Source organism: Schistocerca americana, chromosome 3 (genome assembly GCF_021461395.2).
Source record: "Schistocerca americana isolate TAMUIC-IGC-003095 chromosome 3, iqSchAmer2.1, whole genome shotgun sequence".
Taxonomy (NCBI): domain Eukaryota; kingdom Metazoa; phylum Arthropoda; class Insecta; order Orthoptera; family Acrididae; genus Schistocerca; species Schistocerca americana.
Genome location: NC_060121.1, coordinates 216,343,567 through 216,349,037, shown reverse-complemented (window position 1 = coordinate 216,349,037; position 5,471 = coordinate 216,343,567).

Genomic DNA, 5,471 nt, shown 5'->3' with positions numbered 1-5,471 from the left:
CAGCAGTACAGGCCTGACAACGACGGGTATGTGGTGAATGATATCATCAGTCTCATGTTGAGGCAATAATGCCCATTCTTCCTGGAGAGCTGCTCGCAAGTCTTGGAGAGTAGTTGGTGGATGCTGACGTGATGCAACCTGTCTCCCTAGTGAACCCCAGACGTGCTTATACGAGATTCAAATCGAGAGAGCGAGCACGCCACGCCATGCTTCGAAGAAAACATCAACCGCTCTTGCTCTAAGAGGTCGATCACTCATTCACTATCGTCCATTAATACGAAGTCTGGGCCCGCACCACTTCGCAACACCTCAGATGAGGTCCCAAGATCTCGTTACGATATCTGACAGCGATTAAACCTTGCCGATTCACCCATAAAATTTCATGAAGAAGTGTTCATGTGGTCAACATAATCCCTACCCACACCATTAGTGATCCTCCTCGTTCCCTCCAGGTGCGAATGCGTCGACAATCACCTTCCAGACCACATCGGGACTGATCTGTGAAAAGAAGGTTAGCCCACTGTTCGACCGCCCAGGGGGCATGTTCATGACTCCACTCTAGGCGTTCCCTACTGTAAAGACGCACCAGAGATACACACAGCAGGTCTCCGACAGCAAAGAATACTCTGCCCAAGCTTTCAGGACACCGATTGTCTCGGTACAACACATCCAGTGGATGGTGCGAGGCCAGATGTCAGGAACCGTGTAGTACTAAGGTGGTACTGTCGTTTCCTTACATCCAAATAACGATCCTCTTTTTCTCGCATTACACGTGGTCGGCCCTGTTCTGATCTTTGGGACACTGTTTCGGTCTCTATAAACTGTCGCCACATCCGAGAAACAACGGAACGACTCACATTACGCCATCGAGCCACATCAGTTTGCGACTGCCCTGCTTCTAATATTCTTATGGCCCTCCACCACAGAGAGTCTTGTAGGCGTCCTCTCTGTGCCATACTACACCGTCCGCGACTGTGTACACTGCGATTATGGACGTGAAACTATCCGGCAAACACTAGCCCGTTTGATAGGTGCCCTGGCGTCGTTTTCAGTGCACAAGACGATTGTACGGACATCTGTTGACAGTTATACAGCGAATTAGACACAAGATGGGCAAAAGAAAACAACTGAACGCTTCTCCTAAGCAGAACAACTCTCGGAAGCGACAACATCCAGAAGAACTGAAAACTTCCAACCGTTACGCGGATGTTGCGACGGAAGGTACTACGGATGTTCCAGAACCTATGGGCCAGACGAGTGACAGTCTAGAAGCAGATAAAGAGGGGACAGATGGCTCTGGCCGGAACTCACTACTCAAAGTCCTGCCTGTTACTGTTTACCATACCAAGAACTACACTACTGGCCATTAAAATTGCTACACCAAGAAAAAATGCAAATTATAAACGGGTATTCAATGGACAAATATATTATACTAGAACTGACATGTGAATACATTTCCACGCAATTTTGGTTCATAGATCCTGAGAAATCAGTACCCAGAACAATCATCTCTGGCCTTAATAACGGACTTGATACGCCTGGGCATTGAGTCAAACAGAGCTTGAATGGCGTGTACATGTACAGCTGTCCATGCAGCTTCAACACGATACCACATTTCATCAATAGTAGTGACTGGCGTATTGAGACGAGCCAGTTGCTCGGCCACCATTGACCAGACATTTTCAGTTGTTGAGAGATCTGGAGAATGTGCTGGCCAGGGCAGCAGTCGAACATATTCTGTATCCAGAAAGGCCCGTAAAAGGGAACTGCGGCACCATCATGAAACACTACCACACCTCCAATATCTGGAGGCAACAGCAGTAACAGTTTTATCGGCGGCAGGCAACATCACTTCCATCGAGGCGTACAACAGCCCCGGTAAAAATCTGGTGCCTGACGACCTACGGAATTTCTTCACCAGTTTTGACGAATTCCGGGCCTACGAACCCTCGTGGACGAACTTTGATTGCCATGGAAGAAGAACTGGTCATTACAGTCCATGGTCCACGAGAGCCCACACGGATTCCTTACTTCGATCGGCAAGAAGCGGACGTCTTAGATATGGCTCTCATCAAAACCATTGAGACGAATCTCCAGCTCCGCAGCGTCGACGATCCCTCGTCGGACCACCGACCTGTTCTCAGCATAGTGGAAAACGCAACGGCCAACCTTCCGCCCCCCACATCACAAACTCTGAACTGGGGTCAATTTCGGACATATCTTGACAACAGTATCTGCCGACGCAGGACGTTTCAACACCGGAAGCCATCGACATCGCCGTACAAACTTTGACGGAGAAGCCAAACGGAGGGCGACTACTTACACGGTCTACCCTGTAGTAGCTTTAGACGAGTTCCCGCCTCTACTCCAAGAACTAAAGACACAGAGAAACAGGAGCAGGCGACGTTGGCTTCGCTACAGAAACCCGATCGATCGACGAGAAACACACGTCTTAACACGAGAACTGCACAGGAGAGTGCCCGAGTGGCGACAGCAGGTCTGGAAAGATAATATGGATGAGTTCTTACTTAGAACCAAGAACGAATGCCCAAGAACATACGACACCAGCGGCCACCTAAACGGGCCATCAGAGGACCAGATGGCCTCCTCTATGACGAACTCGCCCAGGCGGAGCTATATCCTACGACTTACCAAGAACAGATGTCTACACCAGCGACCCCCGTGAATGACGTCCGCCTGCAAGAACAGGAACCCGTCGTTACAGTAGAATGGACTGCTTTTCGTACTACGCCTGTACAGAGCCGCCCACAACTCACCACACCAGCAGAGATCCGTAAAATTATCCAGAAGACTCAGAATAATGACTCCATAAGCAACACCGATTTGAGACAGTTGCCCAGGAAGCCAACAGTGCTGCTTACCCGAATTTTCAACAGCTGTCTCCTGCAGGGATATTTTCCTACGGCATGGAAGACTGGTATAAATAATTCCAATCCCAAAACCAGGTAAAGACCTAGCAGAACCCAGCAGTTACCGGCAAATTAACCTCTTGCCGACCCTTCGCAAGGTGCTCGAGAGGGTGCTGTTGAAGAGGCTTTATGACACGCTTACAGCGCTTGATGTTATACGACCCAAAAAATTCGTTTCAAGGACAAGTTATCTGCCGAACTTCAACTTCTACGGATCACCGAATGGATACAAGAAGGATACAACAAGCAGCACTTCACGATTGGTGTATTCCTTGACATCGAAAAAACTTGCGATAATGTGTGGCGGCCCAACCTTATCGTCAAACTACATCGCACTACCCCTATTGCGGATTGTTGCATTGGACTCATAGACAACTTTCTGCAGGACAGGAAACTGTATGTCTGAGTCGACGATAAAAACTCTGAAATGAAACTGATCTCCGCAGGAATTCCGCAGGGCTCTGTCATTTCGCCTCTGCTTTTCAACTTATATACAAATGACATCCCAACAGTCCCCCTCGTTACGGCGAGTTTTTATGCGGACGATACGGCCATTCTGACGACTGGACGACACATGGACCAGCTAATCGCTAGGATACAACGCTAATTTGCTGTAGTGGAATGCTGGACACTGCAAAGTAAGCTAACGATCAACCCGACGAAGACGGCAGCCGTTCTGTTCACACGGCGGAAACCAGTTCTGAACGACAGACTCCAAATAGCTTACCAATTTATCCCATGGTCGCCGGGAGTGAAGTACCTCGGTGTCTACTTTGACAAAAAATTGCTCTTTACGCAGAATATCGACGACAAGAAGACGGCAGCCCAGAAGATGACCAGGTCATTGATTCCGTTTCTGAAGAGTAAGGATGTCAACCCTAAAATTAAACTCCAATTGTATAAGGTAACGGGGAACCCACAATGTTACACTACTGGCCATTAAAACTGCTACACCAAGAAGAAATGCAGATGAAACTGACATGTGATTACATTTTCACGCAAATTGGGTGCATAGATCCTGAGAAATCTGTACCCAGAACAACCACCTCTGGCCGTAATAACGGCCTTGATACGCCTGGGCATTGAGTCAAACAGAGCTTGGATGGCGTGTACAGGTACAACTGCCCATGCAGCTTCCACACGATTCCACAGATCATCAAGAGTAGTGACTGGCGTATTGTGACGAGCCAGTTGCTCGGCCAACATTGACCAGACGTTTTAAATTGGTGACAGATCTGGAGAATGTGCTGGCCAGGACAGCAGTCGAACATTTTCTGTATCCAGAAAGGCCCGTACAGGACCTGCAACATGCGGTCTTGCATTATCCTGCTGAAATGTAGAATGTCGCAGGGATCGAATGAAGGGTAGTCCCACGGGTCGTAACACATCTGAAATGTAACGTCCACTGTTCAAAGTGCCGTCGATGTGAACAAGAGGTAAACGAGACGTGTAACCAATGGCATCCCTTACCATCACGCCGGGTGATACGCCAGTATGGCGATGACGAATACACGCCTCCAATGTGCGTTCACCGCGATGTCGCCAAACACGGATGCGACCATCATAATGCTGTAAACAGAACCTGGATTCATCCGAGAAAATGACGTTTTGCCATTCGTCCACCCAGGTTCGTCGCTGAGTACACCATCGCAGGCGCTCCTGTCTGTGATGCAGCGTCAAGGGTAATAGCAGGCATGGTCTCCGAGCTGATAGTCCATGCTGCTGCAAACGTCATCGAACTCTTCGGGGCCGGCCGCGGTGGTCTAGCGGTTCTAGGCGCTCAGTCCGGAACCGCGCGACTGCTACGGTCGCAGGTTCGAATCCTGCCTCGGGCATGGATGTGTGTAATGTCCTTAGGTTAGTTAGGTTTAAGTAGTTCTAAGTTCTAGGGGACTGATGACCACATATGTTTAGTCCCATAGTGCTCAGAGCCATTTGAACCATTTTTGAACTCTTCGTGCAGATGGTTGTTGTCTTGCAAACATCCTCGTTTGTTGACTCAGGGATCAAGATGTGGCTGCACGATCCGTTATAGCCATGCGGATAAGATGCCTGTTATCTAGTGATACGACACCGTTGGGATCCAGCGCGGCGTTCCGTATTACTCTCCTGAACCCACCCATTCCATATTCTACTAACAGTCATTGGATCTCGTCCAACGCGAGCAGCAATGTCGCGATACGATAAACCGCAATCGCGATAAGGTCATCCGAAGACCAGTATCAGTTGCAAAGCGATTTAGAAAAGATTGCTGTATGGTGTGGCAGGTGGCAGTTGACGCTAAATAAAGAAAAGTGTGAGGTGATCCACATGAGTTCCAAAAGAAATCCGTTGGAATTCGATTACTCGACAAATAGTACAATTCTCAAGGCTGTCAATTCAACTAAGTACCTGGGTGTTAAAATTACGAACAACTTCAGTTGGAAAGACCACATAGATAATATTGTGGGGAAGGCGAGGCAAAGGTTGCGTTTCATTGCAGGACACTTAGAAGATGCAACAAGTCCACTAAAGAGACAGCTTACACTACACTCGTTCGTC